Here is a 16226-nt window from a genome sequence, read left to right as displayed (position 1 = left end):
GATGGAAACTATACCCATTGCAATGCGCTGTTCCCAGAGATCGTCAGCATAGTTATGCACGATTGATTACCGTCAGTTCCCCGGAGAGTGATGTCATATCGAGCATGGAGTCGTGGCTGGTTTTGCTTATAAAAGCCATCTAGGATCTGCTCTATTTCCTCCGTTGCACAAAACCTTCTTGCAAGCACACAGTGTTACACTTTTGTAGCGCGTGAGGCACATAAAGAGAGGATATGGTACTGTAATTAATTGTGTTTATATCATATATTACATCTCTTTTTCTTCTAAAACTAACTCCTAATGCAGATGCACGGGAAACCAGAACACCATGGAAAGAACAGTCGTTATATTATGTTGGTGATCAATTAAGTTTATGGAGTAGATCCCAGCAGCTGGGGACCAAAAAAGGTCATGTCCATAGGTTAAAAACGTATATCCCCATGATGAAAAGATGCCTTTTCTGGCAAAAAAAAGAAGATCTGGCCATTAATAGGTATTCAAATCAAATCACAACCATTGGATTTCATTAATGTGGGATTTCACGTATGAGAGGACTCATCTCACGTATGAGGAGACTCGGCCCATCAGGCCCAACACATTATCGAAGTCATCCCTTCGTCCAAAAAAAAAACAGGTCCCCTCTTTTTTTTCAAAGAAAAGGAAACAACTCCCCTCTCTTTCTTATTTCTTTTGGGCGAATGAACAGGTACCCTCTCCTTGATCTCCTTCCGCCACAAGGCGCTCCTCCTTTCATCCATGGCTTTTCTTTCTCCCACACAACCCCAGCTCTTCCTGTAAGTATAAGCTCTACAGGACGTCTTTGATGGATGACAAAGAACTACTGATTACGACAAGGACAACATGATTTAGACTCCACCATGCTGTTGACACAACCCGACCTTGCCGAGCTCTATCTGGATATCATGCACCTAGCTACGTAAGTTAACTCAATTACTTTCAGTTTTGACGACAACACACAGCAGCTACCAGCAAGCTGATTGATTTCTCGCACAAAGAAATGCACGTCCAGAGCATGCACATACACAGAACCTTATCCACTTTTGGCCATAGATTGATTCCGGTGCCGTGGTGTTTCGCGTGTGTTATTGCAGGTGGATTGACCTGGCACTACCGGACTCGCGGCCTATGCCAACGGCCCAGGGCCGTCGGCATAAGTCTTCTCCCGTCGGCATAGATCTATGCCGACGGCTGCCGTCGGCATAGATCACGTCAGCGTAGTCTTGTCAGACCGTCGGCATAGTTTTGCCGTCGGCATAGGGGCCTATGCCGACGGCTGCCGCTCGGCCGTCGGCAGTGTTTTTCGCCTGACGGCAACGGACGGCGCCTTCAAAAGCGCTGACGATTACGGAACGCCACGTGGCAGAGGTATGCCGACGGCTTTCCCGTCGGCATAGGTGGAAATCTATGCCGACGGCATTCCGTGGTGCCTCCTGGTGGCAAGGCTATGCCTACGGCAAAGCCGTCGGCATAGATATGCCGACCGTGCCACGTGTCGTCCCCTGGTGCCTCCTGGCGGCAGGGCTATGCCTACGGCAAAGCCGTCGGCATAGACCTGCCACGTGGCATGCCCTGGGCTCATCTATGTCGACGGCTTTGCCGTAGGCATAGTTTTTTTCCATGTTTTCTCTTTTTCAATTCATTTGACAGCATTTCAAAGCAGAATAATATGGGATTATGCAGAAATATGACAGTTCATCATCTAAACATACTCAAGTTCATCATCATCATCATTTAAACATGCTCAAGTTCATCATCTAAAGATCATCACCGGTGAAAGTTCATGAACATAAATAGTTCAAGACATGGAACATGAAAGGTATGGCACGATGGCCACATGCACGGGTATCATCATCGACATCAAGCAAGACCACCTCCGCCAAAACCACCTCCGCCAAAACCACCTCCGCCAAAACCGCCACCGCGACCACCATCACTCTGCCAGATCGGAGTGACTGGGGTCGACGGAGCAGGTGCCGGCGGCGGCGCCGTCCGTGAGGGGGGCCACGGCCCAAAGACGTGTGCCGGGCGTTTGCAACCGCCACAACACTTTCAGACTTGTGAGAAGCCGCGTATGCAAGATTGGCGGCATGCTAGCCCACGGAGGCCGCCGGCCACAGTCGTAGACATGCGAAGGCCAATCCGCGTAGAGGGAAGTGTTCGGATACTTCTCCATCACCAAAAATTATGAAAAATTACCATCGTTCTTATAGCACATGTGCCCACGTCTTGTAAAAAACTCATGATTTTATCGCGATCTGAGTATTTAATAATATTCACGCCGCACCGTTACCGCAGAACGTCTACTACTGTGTCATCGCCGTCCGTGAGGGGGGCCACACCCCGGAGACGCGTGCCGCCTCTTCGGACATGCCACAACACCAACCCGCATGTATGAGGGGCCGGTGCGACGCTCCGGTGGCATTGCTACCCCCCAGGGCCCCCGTCCCGCCTAACCTTGGAGCGGTTGACCACGAGTTCTAGCCCTTTGACTTTCCACGGACGGGCTTTGACCAGTGGACCTCTCCACCCGGTTGTGTCAGGTCAGCCCAGAGGGACACCTGGGAGCAACATCCGGGCCAAACCCACAGCTACATCCCCTTCGTGTAGACCCGACGCGTCCGTTTCCCCCCTCCAAGTGCCGGCGGCGGCGCCGTCCGTGAGGGGGCCACGCCCCGGAGACGCGTGCCGGGCGTTTGCAACCGCCACAACACATTCAGACTTGTGAGAAGCCGCGTATGCAAGATTGGCGGCATGCTAGCCCACGGAGGCCGCCGGCCACAGTCGTAGACATGCGAAGGGCAATCCGTGTAGAGGGAAGTGTTCGGATACTTCTCCATCACCAAAAATTATTAAAAATTACCATCGTTCCTATAGCACATGTGCCCACGTCGTGTAAAAAACTCATGATTTTATCGCGATCCGAGTATTTAATAATGTTCACGCCACACCGTTACCGCAGAACGTCTACTACTGTGTCATCGCCGTCCGTGAGGGGGGCCACACCCCGGAGACGCGTGCCGCCTCTTCGGACATGCCACAACACCAACCCGCATGTATGAGGGGCCGGTGCGACGCTCCGATGGCATTGCTACCCCACAGGGCCCCCGTCCCGCCTAACCCTGGAGCGGTTGACCACGAGTTCTAGCCCTTTGACTTTCCACGGACGGGCTTTGACTAGTGGACCTCTCCACCCGGTTGTGTCAGGTCAGCCCAGAGGGACACCTGGGAGCAACATCCGGGCCAAACCCACAGCTACATCCCCTCCGTGTAGACCCGACGCGAACGTTTCCCCCCTCCAAGTGCCGGCGGCGGCGCCGTCCGTGAGGGGGCCACGCCCCGGAGACGCATGCCGGGCGTTTGCAACCGCCACAACACATTCAGACTTGTGAGAAGCCGCGTATGCAAGATTGGCGGCATGCTAGCCCACGGAGGCCGCCGGCCACAGTCGTAGACATGCGAAGGGCAATCCGTGTAGAGGGAAGTGTTCGGATACTTCTCCATCACCAAAAATTATTAAAAATTACCATCGTTCCTATAGCACATGTGCCCACGTCGTGTAAAAAACTCATGATTTTATCGCGATCCGAGTATTTAATAATGTTCACGCCACACCGTTACCGCAGAACGTCTACTACTGTGTCATCGCCGTCCGTGAGGGGGGCCACACCCCGGAGACGCGTGCCGCCTCTTCGGACATGCCACAACACCAACCCGCATGTATGAGGGGCCGGTGCGACGCTCCGATGGCATTGCTACCCCACAGGGCCCCCGTCCCGCCTAACCCTGGAGCGGTTGACCACGAGTTCTAGCCCTTTGACTTTCCACGGACGGGCTTTGACTAGTGGACCTCTCCACCCGGTTGTGTCAGGTCAGCCCAGAGGGACACCTGGGAGCAACATCCGGGCCAAACCCACAGCTACATCCCCTTCGTGTAGACCCGACGCGTCCGTTTCCCCCCTCCAAGTGCCGGCGGCGGCGCCGTCCGTGAGGGGGCCACGCCCCGGAGACGCGTGCCGGGCGTTTGCAACCGCCACAACACATTCAGACTTGTGAGAAGCCGCGTATGCAAGATTGGCGGCATGCTAGCCCACGGAGGCCGCCGGCCACAGTCGTAGACATGCGAAGGGCAATCCGTGTAGAGGGAAGTGTTCGGATACTTCTCCATCACCAAAATTATTAAAAATTACCATCGTTCCTATAGCACATGTGCCCACGTCGTGTAAAAAACTCATGATTTTATCGCGATCCGAGTATTTAATAATGTTCACGCCGCACCGTTACCGCAGAACGTCTACTACTGTGTCATCGCCGTCCGTGAGGGGGGCCACACCCCGGAGACGCGTGCCGCCTCTTCGGACATGCCACAACACCAACCCGCATGTATGAGGGGCCGGTGCGACGCTCCGATGGCATTGCTACCCCACAGGGCCCCCGTCCCGCCTAACCCTGGAGCGGTTGACCACGAGTTCTAGCCCTTTGACTTTCCACGGACGGGCTTTGACTAGTGGACCTCTCCACCCGGTTGTGTCAGGTCAGCCCAGAGGGACACCTGGGAGCAACATCCGGGCCAAACCCACAGCTACATCCCCTCCGTGTAGACCCGACGCGAACGTTTCCCCCCTCCAAGTGCCGGCGGCGGCGCCGTCCGTGAGGGGGCCACGCCCCGGAGACGCATGCCGGGCGTTTGCAACCGCCACAACACATTCAGACTTGTGAGAAGCCGCGTATGCAAGATTGGCGGCATGCTAGCCCACGGAGGCCGCCGGCCACAGTCGTAGACATGCGAAGGGCAATCCGTGTAGAGGGAAGTGTTCGGATACTTCTCCATCACCAAAAATTATTAAAAATTACCATCGTTCCTATAGCACATGTGCCCACGTCGTGTAAAAAACTCATGATTTTATCGCGATCCGAGTATTTAATAATGTTCACGCCACACCGTTACCGCAGAACGTCTACTACTGTGTCATCGCCGTCCGTGAGGGGGGCCACACCCCGGAGACGCGTGCCGCCTCTTCGGACATGCCACAACACCAACCCGCATGTATGAGGGGCCGGTGCGACGCTCCGATGGCATTGCTACCCCACAGGGCCCCCGTCCCGCCTAACCCTGGAGCGGTTGACCACGAGTTCTAGCCCTTTGACTTTCCACGGACGGGCTTTGACTAGTGGACCTCTCCACCCGGTTGTGTCAGGTCAGCCCAGAGGGACACCTGGGAGCAACATCCGGGCCAAACCCACAGCTACATCCCCTCCGTGTAGACCCGACGCAAACGTTTCCCCCCTCCAAGTGCCGGCGGCGGCGCCGTCCGTGAGGGGGCCACGCCCCGGAGACGCGTGCCGGGCGTTTGCAACCGCCACAACACTTTCAGACTTGTGAGAAGCCGCGTACGCAAGATTGGCGGCATGCTAGCCCACGGAGGCCGCCGGCCACAGTCGTAGACATGCGAAGGCCAATCCGCGTAGAGGGAAGTGTTCGGATACTTCTCCATCACCAAAAATTATGAAAAATTACCATCGTTCTTATAGCACATGTGCCCACGTCTTGTAAAAAACTCATGATTTTATCGCGATCCGAGTATTTAATAATATTCACGCCGCACCGTTACCGCAGAACGTCTACTACTGTGTCATCGCCGTCCGTGAGGGGGGCCACACCCCGGAGACGCGTGCCGCCTCTTCGGACATGCCACAACACCAACCCGCATGTATGAGGGGCCGGTGCGACGCTCCGGTGGCATTGCTACCCCACAGGGCCCCCGTCCCGCCTAACCCTGGAGCGGTTGACCACGAGTTCTAGCCCTTTGACTTTCCACGGACGGGCTTTGACTAGTGGACCTCTCCACCCGGTTGTGTCAGGTCAGCCCAGAGGGACACCTGGGAGCAACATCCGGGCCAAACCCACAGCTACATCCCCTTCGTGTAGACTCGACGCGAACGTTTCCCCCCTCCAAGTGCCGGCGGCGGCGCCGTCCGTGAGGGGGGCCACACCCCGGAGACGCGTGCCGGGCGTTTGTAACCGCCACAACACTTTCAGACTTGTGAGAAGCCGCGTACGCAAGATTGGCGGCATGCTAGCCCACGGAGGCCGCCGGCCACAGTCGTAGACATGCGAAGGCCAATCCGCGTAGAGGGAAGTGTTCGGATACTTCTCCATCACCAAAAATTATGAAAAATTACCATCGTTCTTATAGCACATGTGCCCACGTCTTGTAAAAAACTCATGATTTTATCGCGATCCGAGTATTTAATAATATTCACGCCGCACCGTTACCGCAGAACGTCTACTACTGTGTCATCGCCGTCCGTGAGGGGGGCCACACCCCGGAGACGCGTGCCGCCTCTTCGGACATGCCACAACACCACCCCGCATGTATGAGGGGCCGGTGCGACGCTCCGGTGGCATTGCTACCCCCCAAGGCCCCCGTCCTGCCTAACCCTCGAGTGGTTGCCCATGAGATCTAGCCCTTTGACTTCCCACGGACGGGTTTTGACCAGTGGACCTTTCCAGCCGGTTGTGTCAGGTCAGCCCAGAGGGACACCTGGGAGCAACATCCGGGCCAAACCCACAGCTACATCCCCTTCGTGTAGACTCGACGCGAACGTTTCCCCCCTCCAAGTGCCGGCGGCGGCGCCGTCCGTGAGGGGGGCCACACCCCGGAGACGCGTGCCGGGCGTTTGTAACCGCCACAACACTTTCAGACTTGTGAGAAGCCGCGTACGCAAGATTGGCGGCATGCTAGCCCACGGAGGCCGCCGGCCACAGTCGTAGACATGCGAAGGCCAATCCGCGTAGAGGGAAGTGTTCGGATACTTCTCCATCACCAAAAATTATGAAAAATTACCATCGTTCTTATAGCACATGTGCCCACGTCTTGTAAAAAACTCATGATTTTATCGCGATCCGAGTATTTAATAATATTCACGCCGCACCGTTACCGCAGAACGTCTACTACTGTGTCATCGCCGTCCGTGAGGGGGCCACACCCCGGAGACGCGTGCCGCCTCTTCGGACATGCCACAACACCACCCCGCATGTATGAGGGGCCGGTGCGACGCTCCGGTGGCATTGCTACCCCCCCCAAGGCCCCCGTCCTGCCTAACCCTCGAGTGGTTGCCCATGAGATCTAGCCCTTTGACTTCCCACGGACGGGTTTTGACCAGTGGACCTTTCCAGCCGGTTGTGTCAGGTCAGCACAGAGGGACACCTGGGAGCAACATCCGGGCCAAACCCACATCTACATCCCCTCCGTGTAGACCCGACGCGTCCGTTTCCCCCTCCAGGTGCCGGCGGCGCCGCCATCCGTGAGGGGGGCCACGTCCTGGAGACGCGTGCCGCCTCTTCGGACATGTCACAACACCACCCCGCATGTATGAAGGGCCAGTGCGACGCTCCGGTGGCATTGCTACCCCCCCAGGGCCCCCGTCCCTCCTAACCCTGGAGCAGTTGACCACGAGATCTAGCCCTTTGACTTTCCACGGACGGGCTTTGAACAGTGGACCTCTCCACCCGGTTGTGTTAGGTCAGCCCAGAGGGACACCTGGGAGCAACATCCGGGCGGCGGCGCCGTCCGTTAGGGGGGCCACGCCCCGGAGATGCGTGCCGCCTCTTCAGACATGCCACAACACCACCCGGTTGTGGTAGGTCATCCCATAGAAACACTTGGGAGCAACGTCCCCTCCGTATAGACCCGATGCGGCTGTTTCCGCCCTCCAGATGCTGGCGGCGGCGCCGTCCATGAGTGGGGCACACCGCGGACGTGAGGGGGTCACACTCCGGAGATGGGTGCCGGGCGTTTGCAACCGCCACAAAACTTCTGTCGGCATAACTGTTTTTGATTTTAATAAAATATAAGGACCTATATTCAAAAGAACATGACGGCACATTATTAACGTGCTCGAAAAAAAATACAAACTATATATATATATTCATAATCTATGGAAAAAATTACAAACTACATATATATTCATATAATACATAAAAAAGCATAAAAACATATTAAAAAAAAGCATAAAAACATATGTAAAAAAAGCATAAAAACATATGTAAAAAAACGTATGAAAAAAATAACTATGCCGACGGCATAGAGACGTCAGGGTTTAGGTGGGCGCCGTGTCGCAGATCGGTGATGTGGCGCCTATGCCGACGGCCGCCGTCGGCATATCTACGCCACGGATCGGTGACGTGTCGTGCGGAGATATGCCGACGGCCGCCCTTCCTGACTGTCGGCATAGGTTTGACGGCGTTAGCCGCTGGTCACGGGCGGGGTCGCCGGGCCCACTGGTATGCCGACAGCTGATGTATGCCGACGGCTGCTGTCAGCGTGTCCGTAGCTAGGCCGACGGCCGTTCTGTGCCGACGGCTTAGATCGGGGTAGCCCGACGGGCAGGATAAGCCGACGGCCGGGACGAGGCTGTCGGCATAGCTCCAAGTAGGCCAACGGCAGCCGTCGGCATTGTTTTGGCCGTCGGGGTAGGACCGTTTTCCGGTAGTGGGGCTGCAGAAGCTTAGTTTTGTACGTGGAGATTGGTTCTCGCAACATCACATCAGGAAGCAAACTGAACCAGGTTCTTTTCAAGAACACACAAGGCGTGTGTCATTTGCATTAAGGGGCCGAAGCCAGGAGGGAAAGTTTTACAGGGTATCACAAAGAGAGAATGGGGTAAAACAGCGACACCGCGCGCTCCCCTCCACCTACACACATGGGTCAACTGCTAATTAGTGATTACTCTCAGATCCTCCACCCCCACCAGATCGTCATGAGGCTGTCGGGCCTCCTGCCACACAGCAAACTTTCCTTGACACGCTTGGTTAGTATCGCAGGCAGAACCGCCACCTTATCAAACACCCTGCTATTGCGCTCAAGCCAGTTGAGACGCAACACACAGCAGACCAAAGCATTAAATTCCTTGCGATTTGAAGCCGTGACCGCAGCGCTGAGCGAAGGCCACCACTCCGACAGCATGGAGTCAGCTTGAGGAGTGAGCCGATGCAATCTCCGATCTAGAAGGTCCTTGTACCATACTTCCCGTGAGTAAGAGCACTGGAGGAGCATATGATTGGCCGTCTCCTCCTCTTGACAGCACAGGGGGCATTGTGGCGGGTGTTGAAGGTTCCTCCTGGCCAGGCGGTCTGCTGTCCATAGCCGATTGTGTAAGGCCAGCCATACAAATATTTTGATTTCGAGCGGTGCCCACGATCCCCATAGCTCATCAGCACACGGAAAATACTCGCGGCCGAAGAAGAAACAGTCATACGCCGAGCGAGCAGAAAACTTGCCATCCGACGAGAGCCGCCATCTGAACCTGTCCGGGTGTGCCTCAAGCTCCATGCCCGAAAGAGTATTCCAAAGCAGCAGAATGTCTGCTAATGCCGGCACGGACGGGGACCCCTTGATATCTCTAATCCACGCCGCCGCCGGCAGCGCGTCCACCACTAATCGCTGCATCGCTGAGGGCTTGACAAAATATAATACTGCCGGAGCTATCTGCTTCACGCATCTCCCATTAATCCAGTGGTCAGACCAGAATTTCAATCTCTGACCGTCCCCGAGCACACACTGCATTGCTGCCGCCCCCACAGCGCGCTATAGCCTCAGATGGAACTGTAATGCGCAGTCCTTCCCATGGTTTGTCTTGGCCCACCTTCTCTAGCCATGAGCCCATGACCACTTGAGCATTAGAGCATTATTCATTACCTTCAGGTTTTTCACACCTAGGCCACCGAATTCTTTGGGCGTGCATACAAGTTTCCAGCTCACCAAGCAGCTGCCACCCTTGGCTTCTTCATGCCCGCGCCAGAAAAAGCCCCTACAGAGCTTATCGATACATGCCAGGAACCATTGTGGCAGATCAAGCACCAGCATTGGGTATATTGCCGTGGCTGTAAGCGTCAAGTTGATCAACACAAGCCGCCCCGCACGCCTCAGCATGGAGGCTTTCCACGTTGGTAGATGCCCCGCTGCTCTGTCCACGAACGGCTGGAGGTCCATCTTGGTCAGTCTCTTAGGGGACAGTGGCAGCCCCATGTATCTAATTGGAAATTGTACAGCCGGGCACTCCAGAATGTGCAGCACCTCCTGAAGGTTGGCATCCTCGCCGCGAATCATGGTTGCAGAGCTCTTTGCCAGATTACAATGGAGACCAGTGGCAGCACTGAAGGCTCTGAACAGACCCACCACCGCCTCGGCTTCGCACGCAAGCGGTCTGATAAGCATGACCACGTCATCCGCATAAATAGATAATCGGTTCCGGATTCCCCATCGCTCAAATGAACCAAATAATCCTTCTTGATCACCCCGTTTGATGACCGCCGTAAGCACATCCATCACGAGAAGGAACAGCAGAGGCGAGAGGCGGTCGCCCTGTCGTAGCCCTTTGGCGTGCCAGAATTTATCACCTGCTGCCCCATTAATCAGAATTCTCGAGCTGGAGGTAGACAAGAGTACAGCCAGCTTAGCTAGCCACTTAGGCCCAAACCCACGATGTCGCAGAACCTTAAGGAGGAAAGCCCAATCCGCTGAGTCAAAAGCTTTGGCCATATCAAGTTTAAGCAGCACGGCCTGCACATTCCGACGATGCAAAGATCGGATGGACTGCTGGACCATAATGAAGTTATCAACGATCGACCGGCCGGCAATGAACGCGCTTTGATTGGCGTGAACCAGACTCTGGGCAAAACGGGCCACCTGGATCGCAAGAAGCTTAGAGACAATCTTACCAAAGCTATGCACCAGGCTCACCGCCCTGAACTCCTTAATATCCACCACGCCCACCACCTTAGGAATTAGTGTGATGTAGGCCTCGTTTAGGAGCTGGAATCCTCTGCTATCCCCACTGTCAAAGGCGTTGATTGCCCTCATAACCGCATCTTTAATGATTGGCCAGCAACATTGATAAAAGCGGATTGAGAAGCCGTCCGGGCCCGGTGCTTTATCAGGCGGGAGCCCTTTGATCACCGACCACACATCGTCATCCGAGAAGTTGCCCTCCCGAGAATCCAAATTCAGCCTAGGGGAGAAGGCAGTGAGCATGCAAGTCAAGGCAGTGCGAATAGAGGAGAAGGCAGGAAGGCACCGGAAGGGGACGTAGTCAACACCAGAAGGAGACGCAGTTGATGATGGCGGAGAAGAGAAGACGACGAAAGCATAAGAGTTCAAATTCAGTCGCCATCGTCCGCTTCACTCCCACTACGACTGAGGGGAAATATTAGAAGTATAATTATGTTTAAGTTAGAGATTAGGAGTTAGAGATAGGATCGGTTTAAACCATGTCCGACTTGTCCCCTACCCCAAGTCTCTCTCACATATTGTACTCTATATATACCTCCACGACGATGGCACCTAGGGCGTTGACTACGTCCCCTTCTGGTACCTTCCTGCCTTCTCCTCTATTCCCTCCCGCAGCCACAGCAGGAGTGGCGTGGACGCTAATGACGACGCAGACGCTGTTGACTGGAGTTGTTGCCGATGTGTTGCTGTAGACCAAGACATTAATGTCGATGTCTAGGTAGCCGATCATGGTGATGTAGCCGTGGTCGATGTAGTCGTGATCGATGGTGTAGTCGTCGTGGATGATGAAGCCGCACAAAGCCGGAGGCGCAAAAAATGCGCTATGACGGAGCTGCAGACGTGGACAATGCACCTTGCGAATGTCAGAGGGTGCCGTCGGCGATGAGTCCACCGGTTTTGCCAAGACCGGAGGAGGCCATCGAGCACACATTGATTTTGCCAGAACCGTGTGGCCGTGTAGGGGTCGTCAATGTAGTGACGCCGTGTCGATGCAGTCATGCCGTCGTGGATGACGCGGTCTATGCTGTCGTCGTGACGCGGTCATTGCCATCGTCGTGGTCGCGTCTTGCAGAAAAGTATGTCAGAGGACGCTAGGTGTCCATCTTGTGGACGAAGCGGCGGCGGTGAGTTGACTAAGATGTTGGTGAAGACCACGTTGATGAAGACCTTGGCGATGAAGTGTCGGCTATAGCGTCGCAGCGGCGTGTCGACGATGTGTCGCTTGAAGGCGTCCCTCGTGACGATGAATTGTCGACGCCGTGTCATGCTGAAGAAGTATGTTGGCTCGTAGCCTGGCGTAGTCGTACAGCTCGGAGCAGGGATTTGGCTTGATGAAGAATATCAGGTGCAGAACATGATGATGAAGTCATGCTCCGTGCAGATACAGATAGACGGCGTAGGTTGATGCAGGACGTGATGTAGCTCGGCTCGGGATGCAGCGCTCGGGGTAGATGATGGTGTCGCGGGCGTCGTAGTAAGATGCGCGGAAAACTGCCCTCCCGTGATCCGAGGCGTGCATGATCTGCGAAGCGGTCGGTGGAGTCTACATGGGAGTCGAGGCCGTATGGGTCGCTGCAGTGGAGTCCGTAGCGGCGCCTGCCCGCATCGAGCTTGCGTCTCGTGGTTCCCTGCGTGCATACAACACAAACCTCTGTGCAGACTGCTCCTCAATTTGCATGCGCGTGCATCACATCTAGTTAGCCCATCTAGGCCACATGTATGATGCATGCATACGATGAAATCCTCTCGGAGTCCTGGTACTGCGTGCGACCGTGTGTGGCTTCCGTCGGTGATGCAGCCCACCTGGTGTCGTTGTTGGAGAGGCGCCTGCGCGGGTTGTCCTCGCGGTGTGTACACGGTACACGTGTGGCCGCATCCACGGTCGTTCGTGCCACCCGCGTGGCTCGTGGAGGTTGATGTCCGGCGGCGCGTACCGAGTAGATTGGATCGCACTCGTATCACCTGCTGGGTGACGACGTGCTCGTACGCGCGACCGCCTGTCCGCTGGTGGAGTTCTGATCTTGAAGCCGGCCGCGTGCAGCAGCGCCTTGTCGAGCCCACCGTAGAATCGCCGCCGTGTATTAACTTGCACTGATTTTCACTTGAATACGAGGGCTATGGGATTTATTTGTTGGCTAAGAAAAATCTACTAGATGGAATTTCGAATTGACCTAATCTAAACTGAAGAACCGATCTAATCTTTGATCAGATCGGGTGCCGCGCCCCCGGGGAGAGGAGATTGATCTCCCCGGGGGCGGCGCGCTGCGGAAGTGATGGATGTGACCTAGGATCGGCGTCATGAGACTAACACTAGTAGAAAAAGAGGCTTCCATACGCCCCCATTAGTCCCCAAAATAATCGAACCGCGACAAAAGGGGTCTTTAGTCGCGGTTCGGGAGGAGACCCGCGACCAACTATCTGGGCCCAGTGCGCTCGGTCGACAGCTGGCGGACGGGAGGGGCTTTAGTCCCGGTTGGCCTGGCCAACCGGGACTAAAGGTCCCCGAAGGCCTTTAGTCGCGGTTGGCCAGGCCAACCGGGACTAAAGGCCCATCCCTATATATAGGACTCAGCTCACTTCACTTCACTCAGCTCACTTCACAATATTCAGAAGGGGGTGGTGGGTTTGCTTTTGGTTCCTCCTATGCACACAAGGTGTTCGATGAAATGCCCGAGAGCCTGAAACAAACATGATATGAAGTGTCCGAGCCACACTTGAGCTTTCTCATTTATTTTTCCTCCGCGATCGCGGTTAGCAACTTGAACCTTTCATGTGTCATTGATAAAATATGCATGTGTGTAGTTCATTGTTTAATTTGTATTATTTCTAGCTAGTTAGTTTAACAAATGCATGATGGTTAATTATATACTTTATATAATAATAATGCAGATGAATCGGCAATGGATGTACGGTCCCCGACTCTCCGGCGAGTTCACTACGGGTTTGAAAGATTTCCTCGTAGTGGCAAATGCGAACAAGCAGCAAGGTTTTATTATCTGTCCATGTGCTGTCTGTAAGAATCAGAAGGGTTACTCCTCCTCAAGAGACGTTCACATGCACCTGCTTCGGCACGGTTTCATGCGAAGCTATAATTGTTGGACCAAGCATGGAGAAAGAGGGGTTAGAATGGAAGAAGATGAAGAAGGGGATGATATCGATGACAACTATCATGATCATTTCGGTGATACTTTCATGGAGGATGATGCTGAAGGTGGGGAAGGGTTAGGTGAAGGTGAAGAAGAGGCACATGATGAGCCCGCTGATGATCTTGGTCGGACCATTGCTGATGCACGGAGACGCTGCGAAACTGACAAGGATAGGGAGAATTTGGATCGCATGTTAGAGGATCACAAAAAGTCGTTGTATCCAGGATGCGATAATAGTCTGAAAAAGCTGGGCTGCACACTGGATTTGCTAAAATGGAAGGCACAGGAAGGTGTAGGTGACTCATCATTTGAAAATTTGCTGAAAATGTTGAAGAATATGTTTCCGAAGAATAACGAGTTGCCCGCCAGTACGTACGAAGCAAAGAAGGTTGTCTGCCCTCTAGGTTTAGAGGTTCTGAAGATACATGCATGCATTAACGACTGCATCCTCTACCGCGGTGAATACGAGAATTTGAATGAATGCCCTGTATGCACTGCATTGCGTTATAAGATCAGAGGCGATGACCCTGGTGACGATGTTGAGGGCGAGAAACCCAGGAAGAGGGTTCCCGCCAAGGTGATGTGGTATGCTCCTATAATACCACGGTTGAAACGTCTGTTCAGGAACAAAAAGCATGCCAAGTCGTTGCGATGGCACAAAGAGGACCGTAAGTCCGACGGGGAGTTGAGACACACCGCTGATGGAACGCAATGGAGAAAGATCGACAGAGTGTTCAAAGATTTTGCAGCTGACGCAAGGAACATAAGATTTGGTCTAAGTACTGATGGCATGAATCCTTTTGGCGAGCAGAGCTCCAGCCATAGCACCTGGCCCGTGACTCTATGCATCTACAACCTTCCTCCTTGGTTGTGCATGAAGCGGAAGTTCATTATGATGCCAGTGCTCATCCAAGGTCCAAAGCAACCCGGGAACGACATCGATGTGTACCTAAGGCCATTAGTTGATGAACTTTTACAGTTGTGGGCCAGACCTGGTGTACGTGTCTGGGATGAGCACAAAGGAGAGGAATTTGACCTACGAGCGTTGCTTTTTGTAACCATCAACGATTGGCCTGCTCTCAGTAACCTTTCGGGACAGACAAATAAGGGATACAATGCATGCACGCACTGCTTACATGAGACTGAAAGTGTACGTTTGGTTAATTGTAAGAAGAACGTGTACCTGGGTCATCGTCGATTTCTTCCCCGAAATCATAACGTAAGAAAGAAAGGCAAGCATTTCAACGGCAAGGCAGATCACCGGCCGAAGCCTGCGGAACGTACTGGTGCTGAGATATTTGATATGGTCAAGGATTTGAAAGTCATCTTTGGAAAGGGTCCTGGCGGACAATCAGTTCCGCGGGGAGTTGACGGGCACGCACCCATGTGGAAGAAGAAATCTATATTTTGGGAGCTAGAATATTGGAAAGTCCTAGATGTCCGCTCTGCAATCGACGTGATGCATGTTACGAAGAATATTTGCGTGAACCTGCTAAGCTTCTTGGGCGTGTATGGGAAGACAAATGATACAAAGGAAGCACGGCAGGACCAGCAACTTTTGAAAGACCCAGATGACCGGCATCCGGAATGGTTTCAAGGTCGTGCCAGCTACGCTCTTACCAAAGAAGAGAAGGTCATTTTTTTTGAATGCCTGAGCAGTATGAAGGTCCCGTCTGGCTTCTCGTCGAATATAAAGGGAATAATAAACATGGCGGAGAAAAAGTTCCAAAACCTGAAGTCTCACGACTGCCACGTGATTATGACGCAATTGCTTCCGATTGCTTTGAGGGGGCTCCTACCGGAAAATGTTCGAGTAGCCATTGTGAAGCTATGTGCATTCCTCAATGCAATCTCTCAGAAGGTAATCAATCCAGAAGATCTACCACGGTTACAGAACGATGTGGTCCAATGCCTTGTCAGTTTCGAGTTGGTGTTCCCACCATCCTTCTTCGATATTATGACGCACCTCCTGCTCCACCTAGTCGAAGAGATTTCCATTCTCGGTCCTGTATTTCTACACAATATGTTCCCCTTTGAGAGGTTCATGGGAGTATTAAAGAAATATGTTCGTAACCGTGCTAGGCCAGAAGGAAGCATCGTCAAGGGCTATGGAAATGAGGAGGTAATTGAGTTCTGTATTGACTATGTTCCTGACCTTAAGCCGATTGGTATTCCTCAATCGCGGCACGAGGGGAGACTAAGTGGAAAAGGCACGATCGGAAGGAAATCAACGATATGTATGGACGGTCATTCTATGACTGAAGCACAC

Source organism: Triticum aestivum, chromosome 6D, assembly GCF_018294505.1.
Source record: "Triticum aestivum cultivar Chinese Spring chromosome 6D, IWGSC CS RefSeq v2.1, whole genome shotgun sequence".
NCBI classification, from domain to species: Eukaryota; Viridiplantae; Streptophyta; class Magnoliopsida; order Poales; family Poaceae; genus Triticum; species Triticum aestivum.
The sequence above is the reverse complement of the archived record's forward strand: the minus strand, read 5'-3'. Positions refer to the sequence as shown.